Genomic DNA, 21782 nt, shown 5'->3' on the forward strand with positions numbered 1-21782 from the left:
TTTTCTTCATGTAGAATGAGAGCTGCCCACCTGATGCCAGGGCAGCTGCCACACTAACAGCCCACTACACACACACATACACACGCATGCAACAAACAGTGCCAGCAGACCTTTTCTGTATCTCTGAGTGTGTGTTTGCTGCAGAGGGGAGGAGAAAGGGCCAGCTGCAGTGTAAAGCCTTCATCAACTGTTCCTCTAGACTGCCCCATCTGTCTATCCATTAATACACACACACCCATACACTGATGCACAAACACTGTCCTTCTGTCGCCTTATCAGACACACACGGCACACGTCACACTCAATGGGGTCTGTCACGACAATTATGTGTATTCTCTGATGTTTTATGTGGGGAAAATGTGTGTGTCGACTTTGTTCGACACCATAAAACACCATTCATGCCATTTTCTGTTTAATAAAATGGTGCAATTAGAGTAGAAGCAACTCTATTGTGTGGTTTATGAATCATCCATTCATCCATGTGGTGAACACCAGAAGTCATGTACAGATGAAATTAAAGGAAAAGTCATTATAAAGTATCATAGTGTGGTGGTGTTTTATCTAAAGCTTCTAGAACAGCTTTAGTGCATCTTGTCATAGATTCCCTGAAAAGATGCATTCTTTCAGACATGCCCATGTTGGTTGTTTTGGAGACGATACTAGTTGACCATCCGACAAGTACTTCTGATGTAATATACTGCCGCCTTTAGTCTTGCCAGCCTTATGTGGTGTGACAATTTTGCACAATGAAACAACTGTGGAAAACTGGCTTTCACCATCCCCTGAACAGATCTAAGAAAACTTTTATTTTCTGTGTTTAAAATCTCCCTACTGTGTGCTGTTTTGTGATTCATTAGCTCTGGCCTAATCCAGAAATCTGGGTTTCTCTCTATTACACATATGTTAATAAGAAAGAGAGAAGCCCCTTTTACACTGCCTGTTCAGTGGTAATATTGCGCCGTTATGCCACCTCGTCATTCTGTATATAAGTTACGATTGAGGAGTGAAGGGACAGAGTTGTCTCGCCTTTAAACCACTACGGGAGGTACCAACAGTGCCAAAATGGTGTCTGTATGAACTGGACAGCCTTCAAGATGGGATCATGATGTTTTGACATCATGTTGTGCATGTGACCCGATTGAAAAATTAGCTGTTAGCAGTCAGCGGCTAATTTAATGATGAAGAAAATGACCGCAGACTGGGACAACAGTGACATTCAGGAGCTCCTTACCCTGCGAGCAGAGGATGAGATCAGCTGCTATTAACAGGGAAAATGAATGACTGTTATTGACATGTTTATGCCATTGTTGTTGTTTAGGAAGCGCTGCTGACAGGTATGTTTTATGGCACACTAGAGGCCGACACTGTTGAGTTACATGTCATGCCTCTTTTGATTTCGGGATGCCATGATGCAGTGTAGAATCACACACTGGAGTGGAATGATGCCACTGTTGTTTGGTTATGTGTAAAAATGCAAAAGAGGTATAAAGGAGGGACTTCATAGTGGACCTATTGGGTGATCTCTGTGTGAAAAGGGCTAGAGAAAAAGAGGCTGCCATCGGCCTGTCGGCAATTAAAATGACTTTTTTGAGCAGGCTAAAAAGCAGGGCTCGAGACTAATGTCATCCTGTCATCCTGGGGACAATTAAAAATATGTTTGGAATAAATAGAAGTCTTGCCTGACCCATCGTCATGATGTGAGGACACAGTCAACTCACTATCGACTCTCTAGAGGATGTACCCAACAACAAAACATGGGTATTGGTATCGGTGTTTGGCTATCAGCTATTGGCCAAATTGTTACTTTAAGTGTCTGTATCGGTCCAGACCTTCACAGTTGGTGCATCCCTAGTTCCTTTACTGTTCACCAAGGTTTAACTGGCTTTTTGATTTCAGAGTAAATGTCTTCACAGTTGGTGGGGATCAAGGAGATATGATGACATATACAATAAGAAGGTCGAGTGTCACAAAGAGAGTTGGAGTGTTGTCCTTGATGATGTTTATGATATTGATTGGCTGCTCTCCAGGAGCTTCCTGATTTCTAATTCGGACATTTGTGAACATTTTGATTGCAGCGAGAACATCTAATGTCTTAAGTGGCCTCTGCAATCAGAGACAATGACCCTTCATGCCACGTACACTCTCTCTCTCACACACACTCATGCTTAATTGCAGACCTAAAGCTCTAATGTGTAGATTTTGACCAGTTCTGTGGTTTCATAGATTACTTTTCTGGATTCTCTGTTGTTTTACTTTCAAATTATTATGTTTACCTAATTTCATAAAATATGCCTTCCCTGATATGGATACAACCCACTGTTGATTTTTGGTGCTTTTAAATACAAAATACGCTAGATGATAATGATAACCATGCCAATTAGGTTCTGGTGGATCAAACTCTAGTTTTTGGCAATAATTATTGTTTTCTGAGATTGATAACGACTATGTTAAATAGGTACCAAGCATGTCTAGGTTTTGTCCAGCTACAACAGTACCTGCACTGATGTAGAGGACAGCACAGCATGTCTTAATGCCGTCTTTGTGTCTTCTTGCATAGATTTGGTATTTCACTTCTCTTTTAACTCCTCTTTCTCCCTTCACTCTGTTTTCCTCTAACTGATCTGGCACAGAAGTGGAAAAAATCCCGATAATATTTTTGTGGAATTGCTTGGCTGTGTGTCTGTTCAGCTGCTTCCGGCATTTTTTTTTTTTTTTTTTTTCGCTTTTAAAGTTTGGAAGTGACTGTGAGTTTTTCTCAGGGAGGAAAGAGACAAACAGATAAACATGCATTAAGACGGACACACAAGCAGATAAGCAGACACACCGGCAGAGGACCACTGAGAAAATATATACAGGCTGATAGTGAGAGAATGGAGGAGGACAAAGACACAACCAGAGCTGGTGTTGTTCAGCCATCTGGTCTATGTGTGTGTGTGTGTGTGTGTGTGTGTGTGTGTGTGCCTGCTTCTATTGTATCTGGATACAGCGGAGAGAATGACTTAGATTACCAAGACTGATATCAAAGTCACACTCTAGCCTCCAAGTGCACACACACACACACACACACACACACACACACACACACACACACACACACACACACACACACACACACGCACACACTCACTGCCTGTCTCCCTGTAGCCTTTTGGTTTTCACTGGGAAGCACACAAAGCATTCAACTGAAAGACAGGCGACCGTTGCAGCGTGTTTGTGTGTTTGTGCATATTTGTGTGTGTGTCTACCGAGGTCTCTCCTCTAATTGAAGTGTACAGTGACTTGGCAGGCTGCCTGATGTCACAGAGTCATATGGAGGGACAATAGAAGAAAAGAATGAGAGAGAGAATGGAAAGAAAAGGGAAGGGAATTGACCAGTTGTAGAAAGCAGTGATGGGAGAGGAATGGAGAGAAGAAGAAGAAGAAGAAGAAGAGAGAATAAAGGATGGAGGTGGAGGAGGGTAGAAGAGAATGGGAATGAGCCGATGAAGGGGATGATTAGACAGTAACAACAGAACTAATGCAGTTAGTCTTTCCCCAGTGGATCATAATGCAGCAATATTACATTTCATATAGTACTTCATATGTTTGGAGTCATATTTCTAAATGGCTTAGATATATATTTGATGAGGACATTCCTTTTAGCCTTTTTATTACAGTGAAATTGAATAAACATGCATCATGGACTCCACAGTTAGTCCAAGTCTGTGTGCCCCACCTCCACCTCCACCTCCACCTCCCTCAGATCACACTGAGACAAGTGCAACCCATTAGAAAAATGCTGAATCAGCTTTTAGTAGTTTGTGTTTGCAATATATGAATCAAAAAATTGTTTCATATCCGTGTGTTTAGCTTTGACTAAGTTATGATTCAGAGGAGTGCGTTTTTGTTGCACATTGCAGCAATCGGGTGCTACTGTAAGCGTTAAAGTAACTGCCCTACCGGGTACAGTATGTGTTCCCTTTTCCCCCTTGTGGGAATCAGAAAAGTACCCTGTGTTTTTATTACTGATTACAGACCAGGATGCTGACCTAACGTTAGTCTCTCTATTCTGTAGAAAGTTACCTTAGTTACTTTGGGGCAGCACATATGTAGCCTTACAGAGATAATGTCTAAACAACCCAGCAACATCTTTAAACACTTCAAAATTTGGTGATCTTTTCATCATAAACGAGCCTAAGCACACAGCCTAGCTTGTAACAGGAAAGGGGAAAGTACGCCAAGGTTCTGCCAGGTGTGGATTTGTGTTCCATAGAATAGCACAGGCATGACCTGCGTTATTCTGCCTTTTTCTGCCTCTGATTGGCGTACCCTGATGTTCTTACCCTAACCCTAACCAATTCTCTTGCCTAAACCTAACCAATCCAATCAATGAAGGCAACAAGTACTAGCTAATCAGAGGGAGAGTAGAGTGGGTCATGCCTTTGCTACCCTAGGATACACAAATTCACCTGCCTGGTACCTTGCTCAGCTGTGATTGGAGCACTGAGCAAAAAGGGGTGGGACTTAAGAAGGGTTAATTGCCTGTTTGAGCTGAATGTCACATCCACTGCTGCAGCTGTGTTGAAAAGTGGTTGTAGTTGTAAAACAGCCATTTGTGTGCTGTTTTGTCTTTGTCAGTGTTGGGAAGATATCGATATGATTTGGTGCTTCTAAGCATCAGTCGCACTCTTGTGTAGCATGCCAGGTGTTAGCTGTCACACACACACACACACACACACACACACACACACACACACACACACACATGCACGCACTAATTACCACTCCATCTCCAATCCAAAATGAGAAGGCTTAATCCACTCAGTCTTGCCGCTCTCTGAAGTGTGTGTTTGTGTGTGTGCAGGATTTGGTCTTGTGCTCCCGATCACCTTCTGAGCCAGGCACGAGTGATTCAGCCCTTTGAAAGCACCATGCGTTTAGCTACACTGTGGTGTGTGTGTGTGTGTTGACAGCTTCTGAGTTTCCCCTCCTTTCCCTTTGTCCATTTACACTACAAACCACTCTCTAAATTTAAATCCTTAAAACTCTTGAATCCGGTTGTTAGAGCTGTTAGATTTTCACCATATAATCACATGTTTCTTTGTGCTTCACTGGCAGCTTTAGATTAAAATAGAGCAGAGGTTCCAAATCCATGTAAACAACCATTTTTCTTTTGCTTTTTAAGCAGGTTAAAATTGAGTTATCTTACTTTGTATTTGCTCTGGCTGTTTTAAGGTGATATATTTTCATATGCCTCTTCTTTCATCTGCCACATTTTCCTCTTTCTATGTATTTGTATTTTAGTTTTTCCAAATCTCTTTTTCTGGTCATTTATTTCCTGCTTACCCTTGCTGTATTTCTCATGAACACACACAAAACTGTGCGCACATAAGCACATAAAAGCAAGGAGCAAAAATGAGCAGTGGTGGTTGAAGCCACAGCACTGAACCAGAACCATCCGCAGATGAGAAAGAGCAGCTGGGTTAATCCATCAGATTACAGCAGATTACAATGCACTGGGGATGGCTGAATTGGAGATTATAGCGGAGAGATGAGGGATAGAATAATGGATAGATGAATGGTGGGGAGTGATAGAAGTTAACGGATCAAACATAGATAAAGGGATGGATGCTTGCACTTGTTTTGCTGATATGAACTTATCCTGAAAGCATTGGTTCAACTGTTTTCTTGTCAAAAATACAAAACACATTGAGAAGGGAAGCCTTGCTTACTCTTTGTGACATGACTGAGGTCACTGTGTAAAAATAGAATGCCTCAATAGCCATTTTTCTCTTCAACTGTCAAGTAGAATATAAGCAAATATGTTTGAGATGCTGCAAAACATAAAATATGAATGAATGAATTATGACATCAGCTGGAACAAAGTGAATAAATATATGTAAGAAATAAGTGACATTACCACTCTAAAATATACAGGGCCGAATTCACAAAGAATGAACTGCGGCCACTGATAGCACCTTGAATTGCACTTCATTTGCACCCGCAGTTTGCTCTGTCTTAACGTCCTATTCACAAAGGATATTGCGCTAATGATATACCAGCGCAAACACGCCCACAAAGTTTGGCAGCTGAGTGCAGTTTGCCCCTGATTTGCCCCTGATTGCAATTAGCCACATGGCAAAGTATAAATGCTGGCTTTGCGCCAAGAACACCGTGGCAGAACAATGGCAGACTTTGTTTGGCAAAGTACTGAATACTGTATACCCTCATGTAGTGATGTCTGCTGGTGAGTCAGTCTAACAGTGTCGGATGGGTTGAGGCTGTGGATTTGACCAAGTTTGACCACTTTATCACTATTCCCTCTCACTTGTAGCTGTTTTTTCGTTATCTTTTGAATTTAATATGAATTATGGAACCGTTTTTGTTCACGTTTGTTTCCCCCGTTTCGTAAAATAAATTATTGAAAGTTGCTTTTGAAGTGCGTGACAGAAGTGCGTTTTGAGAACGACCGCAGACTGTCACCTGTTCAACGCATCAATATCTTCGGATGCCATTAAAGTAATAATGATTATAATAATAATGTCAAAATATTATTTACAGACTGATTTAACAGACGATCACTGCTGCCACGATCACTGGAAAGTCTGGGCGAGAGGCTTCCACAGAGGAGCGCCCAGTTTGCACCAGCTTTCTAAAGATGTTATTTACTTCACTCAAACTGCGTGTGGCTATTAGCGCTGGTGTTAGTGAATTAGACGTTGTTTATCAATGAGGCTCATTTGCATAGAAAGGGGCAATTTTTGCGCCAAATATATGCATATTACCTCATTTCAATACGTGCAAATAACACCGGAGCACTGAGACGCAATCTGCTTGGCAGCGCAGTTAGTGGAGCATTTCACCCTCTGCGCGTGCTTTGTGAATTAGACCATATCTGTTTGCTCCATTTTTACCGATCTAGCAGCCGCAAAAGCCACGCAATCCTTTTGTGAATTCGGCCCACAGTTTTAAGGTAGTTTCACAATTCCCATTAAGTGAAATGGGGAAAAATTATATCGTAGAAGCATATGAATTGTCAATGCACACAGTAAATTTTTGCTTGTTGCACGCATCCAGTGTCTTTTCAAAATAAACTTTTGTGTTCTCAAGATTGGTTAGGTTTAGGCAACAAAACTACTTGATTATGTATAGGAAAAAAACTCATGGGTTGGGTTAAAATAGTGCGTTTGCTATGTTACTCAAAGTGTAACTAAACCCCAGAGTTTTGCCTGATGTGCCTCTTCTCTGGAACTTAAGAAAACGTCTCTGGTACACAAAAATATTTCTGATCATGGTATCATGGGCAGGGCTAGTAGAGCGGCTAAGACGCACCCAGTCACTCCTTCGTACTGCGGAAGAGTGGATGGGGGTGGGGTTGGTTGGTAATGAAACGGTCGTTTCTGGTTTCACACGGGACACCAACAGTAGTCTCCTGGGTGATCTTCCTGTGTTTGTTTGACCTCCATCCACACCGACTACATCCTTTCGTAGACCTTGTTGTTTATTATACTATGTCACCTGACTTCGTCCTCTGCTTCCGTCATAGTATGGCCACATAGTGTCATAGTTTGAAGCCTAGGGCTGCTGACCATGCTGACGTATTTGATGAGTTGGGAATGAGAGTGCACAGGATATGTTAGTATGTAACTATGGTAACAAGTAAGTAGTATGTCTATCAGGTCTATCAACTATCTGGTTGTGTAATACACAGTATAAGTAAGCTATATTGCAATGTGTACAGTGTCATCCCTCACTGATAAACATTTCTGCTTGAGGAAGCTACTGAGCAATAAATTAAATTTGAGGTGTCCTGTCGGTACATCATAATTCATTTGAAAGTACCAAGATGGAATTCAACAAAATTAACCAGGTCAGAGAAATATTATAATTTTGGTTAAAAAAAACTCTTTTTGTTGTAGGTAAATATAAGTGTAGGTAAGCCTTTTAGGCATTTGAGCAAACACTGAAGTTTTTCTTGTGAGGCCAGTTTACTGCAGAGTGTGTGTTGATTATCTGCACTCTGTCCCAGTGTCGTGACATTTAATCGCATGAGTCAGTCTTGCTTATTGGTAAATGAAACCATGAGACCTTTGAGACTTCTGAGCAGGTCAGTGGACCACACAGCCGCACCACATCTGAGCACCACAACATATGACTTCCACAATGATGGAAAAGTGAGTTCTCTTAGGAAAATTGATTGAGACAGTGGAACTGTATGACATGGTATTAACACAAGTTACTTTAAAGACAAAGTCTTGCCACATGACAGCCATTCATCTTCCATTTCCCATACATAATCATGTCATCTTACACTTGAGTAGCCACTGTTGTTCCTCGTCTGACCAAAGAGTGTAGTGTTTGCCTATCTGGTGGCAGTGGCCAAGAGCAGAGACTGCACTTGGGGACTAATATTAGGACAATTTATGGTTAATTAAATAAGAGTAAAATTACAGTACTTCATATTATCCTCAGGGGCCCACTGGGGCTCAAGCAGGGACCCCACTGGTGTCTCCAGGGCCCAGTTGGAAAACCACTGGACAGGAGAGTGTATTGGTGTAATCTGATTAGCACAGTATTCACAGGCTCCATGTACAAGAAAGGCCATTTGGTTTATTAACACATGAAAACAGCTATCTCCAAAGCAACAGATCTGTTCTTGTTAGCACCAAAAGCCTTTATGTGTTATTTTATATAACTTTGCTTGACTAATTTGCTTTTTGGACAGTCAGATTTTTCAAAATTGTGGCCGTTACTTTAAGCTAGTTTATTCTTTCTTTTCCTTCCTTTCCCTTTTTTCTCCTCTTCATTATTTTCTGTTTTCCGTTCTCTTATCAGCTTTTACACAGCGAGATTTGCTCTTGATCTTTTCAACTTGAACTTGTTTTCTGTATAATATGTGTCAAATTGTCTGATAACACGAAAACAGCTCTAATTAGTGTTCAGAAGAAGAGTCACTAACGAGCATTCACATATCTGGTTGGTGCAGTTTTAGATATGCACGGTTTACTCTGCAGTTGAAAGAAGATGGCAGATCTTATAAACAATGCTCCTCAGTGTGGGAAACACAGCGAATAAGCAACAGACCGAGGGAAGAGGTTGAGTCAGATGAACAGGCTGATAGACTGGGCGAGAGAGGTAGAGGAGGGAGCGGGGACAGGCGAGAGAAAGGGGAGAGATTAGAGATGAGAGGGCTCTCCACACTCTCCCGTATCAGTCCAAACAGCCTGCACTGCAGCCAAGAGTCTCGCTGTCTCTCTCTCTTCCTCTCTCCTTCTTTGTCTTTCTCCCTCTCTCTGCCAGACAGATGACAGAATGTGGAGGGAGGGATTTAGGAGGAGAGATGCAGGGAGACGAAGGGATAACAGATTCTTGGACAGCATGGGTGTGTTAACTTTTGGAGATGGTCTCTGTGCTTAAGGGTGCGCGGTTGTATGCGTGGATGTGCATTCAGTATGAGCTTTTAGGTTTACTTTGTGACCAAAAATACAGCCTATGTGGACACCAAATCATTATAACCCATATGTGATTGCAAAACCATTGGCATTAATCATAACAGCCTCCGTTCTTGTAGGAAGATTTTGGGAACCTGTCCAGAGGGGATTTGCCCCCATTCAGCCACACAGGCACTAGTAGGACTGGCACTGATGTTAGGTGAAAGGACCTGGCTCACAATCTGTGTCCCAGTTCTTGCAAAAGGTGCTTGATGGGGTTGAGGTGCACAAACAACTGATCTTGGAACAGGTGTACTGATTAAAAGATTATTACACTAGAAGAAATCTGTGTTGAATTAACACTATTTTACAAGAAAATCACACGAGAGGTCACTGTGTGGCAGATTGTGGAAATGCAAATATGATGCATACCTCCAAAGACATATGTGCTGTATGCATCAAACAAAGGAGCAGGTGTAAAAATAGCGCAGGTTGGATATACCTGAGCCACAAGGAAGGTTGTAGTTTAGAAAACAGACTTTGAATCTGCAGGAATATCAATAATGTTTAGTGATATTTTTTTAACTGATATTACCTCCGTGTTGTATCAAGACATCAGATATATCAACACCACTTCAACCTTTGTCTTGTCTCAGACCTGTTTCCAAGGTGCCCCAAACTACATGTACACCCAGTTTTTGGCTATGAGTAAACTAAGCTTGTTTGAAAAGTGCAGTTGCACCTGGGACATCTCACAATGAGGTTAAGACATGTCGCTGAAGTGCTTGAACTGGAGTACCCATCCTGATGTGCAGCCAATCATGGATAGAGTCCACTAGACTTTACTGCATACTACATACTCAGTCAGTATGTACTGCATATTGCCTACTAACGTATGCCATCACCAGCACACTGTTCACACTGAAGAATACTCCAGCAATACACCTTCTCCTCATCACGACTGTTGATCACAACGTTTAAGCTATTGTTGGAGGAAAAATGTTTTTTTCATGAATTTAAAATTGATATTTTCCAGTATTATTTCAAGGCATATTAATGTTATTAAACATTTTAGTGTTAAACATGTTTTCAGTACATTCCTCTTAACTGTACCTAAACGTTACTCGCCATCATTTGTAAATGTTTTATCCAATGGTTACCTACTATAACTGTTTGCCTCACCGTCCATCATTGGACAGTTGGAAGAGCTGCAGTGCATTTTGGGGTGGTTGTCCAGCCACAGGGTCCAAATTTCTCCCAAGTCATTAGTTCAAGATTCACGTAGTTTAATATATTCAGCGCCATACTTGCTATGGCCATGTTGTCGAGCTAGTTTGCTGTCTCTGTTAAGTAGCTGTCCGTTTTTCACTCACTACGTGAGCGGTTACGTCAGTCAGAGGCCTCCACATGGGGAAGACAGACAGGACGCTCGGCCAGTCATTGCATTTGGACCGAATGCAATGATTGGTCGGAGTTTTCTTAGAACCATATGAGAATGGTATAATTCTGAGTTTTTATTTCTGGTGGAATTCACTTACATTTTAGTGTGTCATCAGCTTATTAACAGCATTTTAACCTAAACAAAGAAAAGTGTAAAATTTCCAGAAAGCTAAGTGTCGCTTTAACAGACTTTATCCTGTCAACTCTCTGGTACAATATCTGTGTAACGTCTGACTGAGTCCAAGTGTAAATAGAGCCAGTGATTGTTGTAGAATTCAGACTGATTGAGTGGAAGTGGTGATGTTTCTATTTTGTGGCTTGCACAAAATTGGAAGAAAACATACTTCTGAAGGTGAATATGAAGGGTTATTTACACAAACACAGCAACGAAAAGGTTCAGCTGAGATGAGATGAGATTCAGGACCTTCTGTTGATAAGTGCCAAAGCTGAAATCTTCCGAAAAATTGAAGGAACGGCAAGAGACCCTGTTGTTTACGACCAAATTATGAACCACCAACATGGCGGCAGTGTAATCTGTGTTGTATCCTGCCTCCTGCACGCCCTACCCAGGCGCCATCCCTCGCCTAAATCAAACATAGTATTTCCAGTAAGTGAGAACTCTTCGTACAGAATCTTCTGTTGTGTTTTACATGTGTCAAAGAGAAACTCCAGACCTGACTCAGAGTACATTGTTCATAAACAAAACAGTTTATACACCAGGGCATTTCTCACATACACAGAAATCCATATTCTGTGCAGTTGAAATACATTACATACTCAATTTTACGCCATATTCAGTTTGAATAGTATGTAAGTATTATTCGTAACAGTTTGGTTTGACAAAAATTACACAAAAAGACCAAAAATCCATAAATGTCATTTTGGTAAATAAATAGATGATACATTTTTTTTTCCACTCTAGACTACTGAACATATTAAAATGCCATTTTAATCATGGCCTACGTAGTGATTACCACACTTATTTCTAGCCTTTCCAGCCTAAATTAAGATGTGGATAATATTCCTAATGTTTCTACGGCTTCTTCTACCTTTACGGTTGTGTCATTACTTTGTTTGTCATAATGTCATAAAAAGTACTTACTCTTAGACTCTGTGATGATGTTGCATGTGATTGCCTTGGACTCTCTTTCATATAAACTTTCCAGAGAGGGAAACAGCGCCTGTTAATAACCAGCATAGTGATTCCAGTCATCCATGATCACCACTGTTGGGCTCAGTGAAGCCAGGTGACCCAAACAGAGCAAGACTGAGATGGAGCTGCTCCATGATGCATGCTACTGCTGTACAGTATATGCTTGGGTTTGCATATACTTTATATGTGTTTCACTGCAATCCCATTATGAGTCAAAATTGCTTAAGGATAGAAAATTTTATATTGAACACCTCCTCCGCTTCTGTGTAAGTGTTATATTATCTTAGATGCAAAGCATAGGAACAGAGGAAATGTTGCTTTGACTACGCGGCATCAAGCGGGATTGGATCCCATGAGGGACGACAATACATATATATATATATATATATATATATATATATTCTACCTTTTATTGTTTATTTGGATTGAACCAGCAATCTGCAGCGTTGCTCCCAGGTCGGCCATTGTGAGTTGTTTATTTCTAAAGAGAGGAAAAAAAGAGAAGCACTGTGAAACATTTTTAAATCGTCAGTCAGCCTCAGGGCGAAAGCCTGTAGACTGGGTTCAAAAGGCAAAAAGCTTCACTTTTAAAGCTCGTGGGGAGCTGGGAACAGCGAGGTCAAAGGTCAAACAGAGAGGAAGTTTAATAAAGAAAGAAAGGGAGGGCAAGATGCGGGAGAGGGAGGGCGTTTGATTGATTGTTTCCTGTCTGTGCACCAGTCTGCTCCCTCCATTCTCTCATCCCCTCCCACTGCACGGCTACTCTGTCCACTTCAGCGTCTTAAATAGTTGTTTATTAAAAACTACGTCGCCATAGCAATGTATGAAATATAGTGAACAACAGACAACAGTTGGAACAGTGAGACCACACTGAGCTGATAAATGATTTGGCTTTGAAGCATTTACAACACAGCAGTCTATAATAACCAATATCTATAATAAGCTGGAAGAGTTGTAAAATTCATAATATGCAGCAATAAAATCATTCAAAACACAGAAAGGGCAAATCGGACAATGCAGCTATTATTTGCAGAGTGTGTGTGTGTGTGTGTGTGTGTGTGTATGTTTTGGGTCAACCTATGTCTCCCCCTCTGGGGTAAAGCTGCTATTCAACACATTCCTTTGTTTAACCTTCTAATTGGAAGACGTCTAGAAGGAGTGCTTTTATGGCATCGCAAGTCTGATCTCACGCACACACACACCCAGGCACACACACAGTATGGTCTCCCACAGCGGCTGTGAGAAAGGGAAAAAAAAAGACACAAGACAAAAAGATCAAATTATCAGCTACATTTAATTACCCACAACTAGACAGACACAATAACAGTGCTAAATCCAGATTTGTCTGCGCTCGAAAGAGAAAGAGAGTCAGACTAAAGCTCCCTCTCTCCTCTCCCTCATTCCTTTGCAGCAGGGAGTGCTTTTTTTTCCTTTTCGAAGGCATTGCTGCAGAGTGAAGTGATGACAGCTTATCGGATTAGGGATCGCCGGATAATAAATACCCTTGTTTGATTTCTCCACCCATACTCCTTAAACATGATTACTGCTTACTGTTACCGCCAACATGACATTATGGCGCACTGCGCGGCGGCTCAGACATTTGCATAATGTTTATTGAGATGGTAAGAAGTGATGGCTGCAGAGGGGAAGGATGCTGAGGGATGCATTGAGCCATCACTCCCCCTCCATCTTTCTTTCTCTTTATCATTTTTGTTGCTCTTCTCTTTTGACCTTGTTACCACTCTCTATGAAAACACATGGAGCTGCTGTCTCAGACTGTGTGCAGGGTTTTGTAGTGCAGGCTGGCCGTGCTACTCGTGCCTGTCAACTCTACACCTTCAAAAAGATTTACTCAACAATACCTGTAATAAAAGCATGAATAATATCTACATGCATTTTTATTCCTAAAAGCAATTCCAAAAATTTCGACTCGGGTCCAGGTTGGCAAAATGCCTGGATTTGCTGAACTCCGAGGCTGACGAATGTCCTATTGAATTTTTTTTAACCCTTCCTTTTTATTAGCAAATAGCAATGTCATTTCTAACTGGCACTGACCGTCTCTTTTGCCAGTTGAAAAGTCAAACATCACAAATGGCTAATTACCTCTGCTGCAGCTAATAAACGGTCATTCCATTAAAAAACTTGACAAAAGGCCAAAGTGAAGCTTTTTGTCTGGTCAATGTGCTCTTTGCAAGCCGGTGTCTGTACTCAGCCAAAGATCATTTGTAAGAGAAAGGCACATCGTTCTAACACCACTGTGCCAATGCAAGTGGAATGAGTCTTCATTAGAGAAACTCTAAAGCTGATGGTGTCTAGAGGGTGTCACAGGAGTGGAGTCCCATCTTTCTCTCCCACAAAAATACTCCTGTCCTCTCCCGGAACCATGAAAGTATAATAAAAATGAATCCTGTCCAGTCTTAATCTTCTGTTTTCTGTTTTTAAAAAATGTAGAAAATAGCAAGTATCTTCATTAGAACTGCATATTTATATATAAAAACAAACTATTTTCAATCAACTATATAGCCTATTGTACATAATTTTATATTTTTACTGTAATTCTTTCACATTTTTATTGTAATTTTTCAATTCTATATTTATGTTCTTGACTCGCAGTACTTTCCCTTCAGTTTTACATCATTTTATCATGTTTAATGTATGCATCAAGCACCTCGGAAAAGTCCTTGTAAGTGAAAACCTTCTTGTCAATGAACCTTTTTATGTTTATAATTCTAACTGCTCAGAACATGTCACAAATAAATAGCACCAAATAATGGGAATTACCTTAAACGTGCTAATGGAAATTAGCGTCATGATTGCAATGATATTATTTTAACAAATGACAAATTTAACATGTAATATCATATTATGTTATTATCATATTATGTCATATTTCTCTAGCTCTGTGGAAACAAACTAATAGCTGCTGACTAACTTCATATTGTTGCTCAATATTGTTGTATTATTGTCATGATTCATGTCCCAGAGCTCCTGTCCCAGCGTCCCAGTCACTGATGAATAGTGAAACTGACTCACATCCTGTGACAGTCCCACAGGATTTCTGAAAAAATGCCAGTCTTTAATTGTGTCACATCAGTTTCAGACTTCCAAATCTTGCAGTGAAACTTTTAATAATATCATATCTATAGTTTATTAGCCAGATAATTATGAATCGGGGCCTCTAGTATTTGGATCAAGTACTCGTGAAAAGTCAGATATGCAAAAGTTACTAGGCTGAGATACATATTAAATCATCATGTCTTATTCAGTCCATCTCATTTTCAGATCAGATCACAAATCTGATTACAACGTCATGTTTTTTTCGGGGCCACATGCAAATCAGTGTCAGCACTACCCCAGCCCAGAGGTTGGTGGTAATACGTAGAAACAGAAGCACTGCAATTCTCTGCTGTAGTAGGTTGATTTAACACTACAACAGCGCATTACATCTCCTGTGTGGTGGTGCATGTTGAAGTTGCTGGAGCTGCTTTTTTCTCTGTCACTTCAAACAGGGAAACATCGACTAACGGCCACTGAAGTTTAATGTTTTGGTGTTACTTCAGCTCCTGTTATCACATGGGACAGATCCTGTCAGTGGCTGATTCCACATAGTGCTTATTGACGTTGTTACTCTTTTGAGGAGCTAATATGACGGATGCATTTACACCTTTTAGGTTGCATCTCAAACCACCTCCCAAGGTCTGTTTTGAAAGCCTTGTTTTTCATTAGCTTTGCTTTTTTGATATCAGATAGCTATCAGATAGCTTTCTGAGGTGTGAATGGGGTCTCAGATTTGATAAGGGCTTGAGAGCAATTTGATTTCAGTAAGCACATACTGGATTTGGATTTGATCAGATCAGATCCCAACACAAATTTTCACAAAGTACCAAATATCATGCCACAATGTATCGCTACACCACAGTATGTAATTGACAGTTTGTAATGTGTGTTTATATGTGTCTATGCTGTCCACCAGGCCAGTGTGAGGCCAGTTTGTGGTCCAGAGGCCTTTCAGCTGGCCAACAGAGCTTTCAGTGTTTCTGCTCGACCACAGTGACACTGACCAGAAGCCCTAACTATGTGAGTGCGTGTTACGTGCGTGTGTCCCAGCAAATATGTATTATCACTTTGTGAATGTGTATGCTACACGTGTTTTGTGTGTGTGTGTGTGTGTGTGTGTGTGTGTGTGTGTATGTGTGTGTGTTGTAGCAACTCTCTGAACTCGTGACCTTGCGGTGAACTTCACTCCATTCTCATTCAGTGAGCATCACACTCAGCCTACTAGCAACATTAGCTAATTACAGCTGGGATGCTTGTTGGCTTTCTTTCCCCTCAGCTCTTGTGTACATGCATGGGCACGCATGTGACGCCCCCAGTGCCACTCTAAGGCAACAGTGTCTAGACAGACATGGCCATGATCGCTCTTTCTCTGGAGAAACAGACGCTCATCTGTTGACGTCTGTAGCGCCGACTCAGTCGGTATTACTGCAAAGTGAAACCATGGTCCTGTTCGCTGGCTGAAGAGTTTAGCTGTCCTTTCAAATTGTTGAAAGACCTTAAGACATTTATCGTATTCATCTGCTTTGTTTTTGTGTTGAAAAGAACTGAAAGAAAGAAGAGAGGAGTACTGATGCATAAGATAGCGAGAGGAATAGATAATACAGAGAGAAAGAGGGACCAGAACAGATGCAGGCAGACAGAAAGTCCAACAGGGAGGGAGAGAGAGAGCTGTTGTCAACATCCTCTCCAGAGAGACAAAGGTCTCCATTGTAATTCAGTTGTTGTACTGTATTTTGTTTTGATGTCCAATATTTTGGGCTTTTTGCCGGTGCCATATGCCATAAAATGTCTGTGCGAATATGTGTGTGTGTGTGTGTTTATAAGGGCCCTAACACACCAAGCTGGCCGTCAGCTGCTGTCAGACCGTCACCTGTAGTTTTTGAGGTGTGTTGGCCGTTCGGCTGATTGAGAATGTTGAATCAGCGACGGAGGCAGACAGTGAGAGAGAGAGCTTTTCTTTTTTGTTTTTTCCTTAACAAACTAAACACCACAAGCTGACAACTCTGATGCAAATCATAGCTAAACTTTACAGTGTCATCTGCAACTTTGTTGTTAGATATAGTCTCAATTTGCATTTCAAGCATATAAGGAGACGGATTAACAACAGCATGAAAACAGGCTGGTTTGTTTTGGTTGTCTTTTCAGAATGCAAGAGTATTTTCACAGTACAAATACAGTCTGCTGACTGCTTTCAATTCACGGCCAAAAGTATGTGGACGGCATCACTATTTAAGCCACCCATATGTGATTGATTGTTGTCACATTTCAAAGTCATGAGTGTTAATTTGCTGGTTTCAGGCTTTCCACTATAGAGTTTGGAACCTCACTCCAGGGATTTGCTCCCATTGAGCCATTAGTGAGGTCAGACACTGATGTTGGCTGATAAGGCCTGACTCACAGTCGGTGTTCCAATTCATCCCAAAGGAAACCATTTCTTTATGATCTTGCTCAGTACACAGATGTACTGTCATGTTCAAACAGGAATGGAACTTCCCCAACCCGCTGCTGAAAAGTTAGAAGCACTGCATTGCCTAAGATGTTGTTATATAGTGTTGAATTAAGGTTTTCTCTCAGAAGTTTTCATATCTAACCTGTTTTGTTCTGTTCTAATTAAATGTAGTGCGTTTGCTAGTTTGTTTGGGCTGGTGTGAAAGCTGTCACTTGAACTGCCATTTGAGGGAACTCGCTGTGCATTTGTGGTGTGAAAGCAGAGCATACCAATTAGGGCTGTACTGAATTGTTTAAAGCCTTGAAGCTTCATTCATAACATTCAAATTCTAAATCAACATTCGAATGCTGCACAGCTTCTTCTTTCTTTTTGGTTGGCATGGTGGTGCAGTGGTTAGCGCAGTTGTCCTGGATCAAACATGCATGTTCTGCATGTTCTCCCCGTGTCAGCATGGGTTTTCTCCGGGTACTCCGGCTTCCTCCCACAGTCCAAACACATGCATGTTAGGTTAATTGACTAATCTAAATTGGACGTAGGTGTGACTGTGAGTGTGAATGGTTGTCTGTCTCTATGTGTCAGCCCTGTGATAGTCTGGTGACCTGTCCAGGGTGTACCCCGCCTCTCGCCCAGTGTCAGCTGGGATAGGCTCCAGCAACCTGCGACCGCTAATGGGATAAGCGGTTACGGAAAATGAATGATTGAGAGCATAATACAAAAGGGTGGACCAGTGGTGTCCACATACTTTTGGCCACACGGAACAGTTCCTCCTCATGCAGGTGCAGATTATACATCCATATGTTGGCGACCAGCTGGTCGTCACCTGTGAGCTCTGCGCTGTGTTCAACTGCAACTTTTAATAGAAGATGTGAGGCGGTGCAAAATGTTTGATCAGACAGCCTTTGTCAGCGCTGGCTCTTTGAGGTCGGCTCGCTGTGTCGGGGCCCTATCACAGAGACGGGGCTTAAACATAAACTGGAAGCAGTCATCACAGCTGGAGACACCCTCAGCCTGAACAAGTAGTTTCCCCGTCTCTTGTGGACAAATAATATGTTCACTTCTTTCACAACAAAGGAAACAACGTTTCAACTGCTGGCAAATATGAGAAATGCAATTTTCTATGGATTTGACAGTTAGCACAACAAAGCAGCACATATGACAGGTATCTCCCTGGTGCTGTCGACTTATCGACTCCCCTGACTTCTCTCTCCCTCTTTTTCACTCTGTATGCTTACTGCCTATGTAGTATATGCATTGATGAATGTGTTCTAAGTTGTTGCATTGGTTGACTGAGTTCACTTGATGAATTAGAATTCGATATCCTGCTTGATGCACGCTGACAGCCTTATAAGTGCAAAAAAGAAAACAAAATACACTGAGCATGCTTTTTGCTTGAGGTTGAAAAAAGATTACCTATCTGTAAAATTCCAAATGAGTGTGACTTTTTGGGTCTCTCTGAGTATTTCGGAAGAAGTAAGTAGGAAAAAATAAAGGGTCAAGGTACTGTATGTTCTGTTCATGGTGATCTGATTGTAAAAATTGACATGAGGTCATATCTTTAACAGACCCGTTAGGGGTAGGGTTAGGGTTAAAGTTGAGTAATTCTAATTTGTGCTCCAAAATGTTATGCTTGTGTGTTTATTGTCATCTCCTATTCAAAGCCCGTCTCTTACTCCACTGCAATCTAATTTGATTGAGCTTTTACTTGGAGGCAATGCATAAATCTTTCGCAGAACATTTCCTATTAAATCCATTTAAGGAAGTTCAGATGAGTGAACAGTTAGGGAGAGAAGGCTATTTGGCCACAACATTGTTTATGTGTGCCTGTGTGTGTGTGTTTGTGTTTGGCGGACGTGAACTTATCAACCCTGTCGCTAACATTATTACCCTCAAGCCATGTGGCCTAGGAGTTACCACACACAAACACACACACACACACACACACACACACACACACACACACACACACACACACCAGGCCAGGCCACAGCGCCTGTTACTCCGAGTGTCCTGGCTTGAAGACCCAACAGAAACAGACAGCACCAAAATATCACTGCAGGGTTCCCATGTCAACACTAGCAGATGCAACATTAATTCAATCAGCCATGGAAAGTCACCGAGCGGAATGGGTGCGAGAGGGCCAGCATCTGAGAGCTGCAGTGGCAGTGTTTGGGAGGCTTGAGGGATACAGATTTATACTATTTTATGTCTCCTTTTTTTTAATGTTGTGGGTCATTTTGGTGGCACTAGTATTTAGGAAACCCATCCCAAATGTCTTTTTCAAATGGCATGAAAAGAAGAAGAGAAAACATACTAAAAAGGTTTCATGACATCCCTATAACAACATTTTGGATGGGAAGACAGAGAGAGAGAGGTGTCCTAACTGGCTGCAAGTGACACAGTGCACTGTTTTGAGCTGAACTTCTGTCAGACACCCTGTTTCTATTTATTTTTGTCACTCGTTTTCTAAGTGCCGAATGGACAAGAAACAGCTTATTCATGAAGTTAAAATCAGGTGTTATCTATACAAGACCTCCTTTTTTCACTACAAAAAACAAAATAAGGTGGCAGCTGTTGGGAGGGAGATCGGCAGGGAGCTAAAAATACTCACCCATCTTTTGAGTGGTGTATCCAGTCCGATCTTGAATGCACCATTGATAATTATCTTGTTTATTTTACACATTCTCACTCTGACCTTGTCACATATTGACGTTTTGGTCATCGACTTTCCATGTCCATATAGCGTGCAAGGTATCCTGGGTGTTTTGGTTGGTGATTTTCTGGGACATCATTTCAAGTTCTCTTGTTTCAAGATTCACTTACGTTTTCACAGGAAATTTAACGTTTAGGTGCAGTCTTTTTCAAAATAAAAGCACTGTGTCAGTACAACACCACGAAATGCCTTTTTTCCCTTCAACAACAAACACACATGGTTAGGTTTTGTAACAAAAGGAAGTGGTTAGGTTTAGGAAAAATGAACAGAGTGTGGCTTTAGAATTTTACGGGACACTAACACCGCTCTCTCAGGTGAAAGTTGGTGTTTGTTGGACCCATCCACCCATATCCACCCCATGTAGCAGCAAACGGCCGTGTATCGTGCAGAAGTTCAAGGACACCTTTTTTTCGTTGGTTTCTGATGCTGCAAGTCACTGCACAAGCACCGGATTTCAACGACTTCAGAGTGAGACCAGGCACATTTATGAGGTAACAGAAGTACACATGTATTGGATTCAATGTGGACAGAGAGCGTCTAATGCAATGCAATAGTTGGACACTTGTTTGCTGTTAGGACACGGTGTCAGTGTGTTCCATTCGGGTGTTTGCCTTAATATCTGTTTGAAATTTTCCATACAGGCCCAACCCTTCTGGTGATGTTGGTTGGAGTATTTTAGCCTTAACATTTGTGCAGTGAGACACAGAGTAGATAGTGGTAATGTCACAAAGCTTAGACCATTTGCCATCCCTCCTTCTCATGCAGTGTCACACTGATCCCCTATTTGTTTTTCCTTATTTGTACTTACTTCTTTATTTAATTTTGCCTGCATTCCTCTTTTGTAAATCCAATTCCATTTGGTTCGCTGCTCTGCATTGGCATGGGCAACACCTGCCTCGGATTGTCACTGAATGTTTATGTACGGCAGCAGGAGATCACCACAAAGCTGTGGGAATTACAAGTCAGTTAACAAGCAGTTGAGGTAATAATCTGTGAGATTTCACATAAGTAAATGTCTCCTTAGCTTCAGTCTCGACACAGAATAAGGGAGAAGCATGTCGTGTCTCAGTCCTCATTGCTCCTGCCTTGCTGGCCAACAGTTCCCTACCTTTTTTGGCACTGCAGACTGTTTAATGTTGACAGTTTTTATGTTATGCAGATGGAGGAGCTGTGGTGGGTGACGATGGACTGATTACCTCCTGTATGGATGACCTACTTAAGTTCAAAATCAGTGTCCTGTTGTGGGTGTGAAAGGGAATGTGAGGGGAAGATCCAGCACACGCCATACCAAGTTCAAATAGCCTATAAGCCTGTAACATCATGTAATTGTTATTCCCCTTTTTTCAGAATCCTAGTGTTTCCTCCACAAATGTTCTGTGCCCCAGTACTGCTCAGAGAGATTGAACTTTGCATTGGTCAGGTGTGATTTTGCTTTTGTTTTAAACCCTAAAGGAGAATGTTAGGACTTCGTTGGGAAAAGGGATGTTTTGTTTCCAGAAGCAGAATAAATAGAAGAACAGTTTTTTTTAAAGCAGTGATTGAGCTGGAAGTGCTGAGGTAAAC

At 41.4% G+C, this 21782-nt stretch overlaps 1 protein-coding gene across 1 annotated transcript in view; it reads left to right on the plus strand.

Annotated features, from left to right (window-relative positions):
• LOC126402426 (plexin-A1-like) overlaps positions 1-21782 on the plus strand; it is a 354576-nt gene that overhangs the window by 101109 nt on the left and 231685 nt on the right. The window lies entirely within an intron of this gene.

The sequence above is a fragment of the Epinephelus moara genome, chromosome 16 (assembly GCF_006386435.1).
Source record: "Epinephelus moara isolate mb chromosome 16, YSFRI_EMoa_1.0, whole genome shotgun sequence".
In the NCBI taxonomy this organism is placed as follows: Eukaryota; Metazoa; Chordata; class Actinopteri; order Perciformes; family Serranidae; genus Epinephelus; species Epinephelus moara.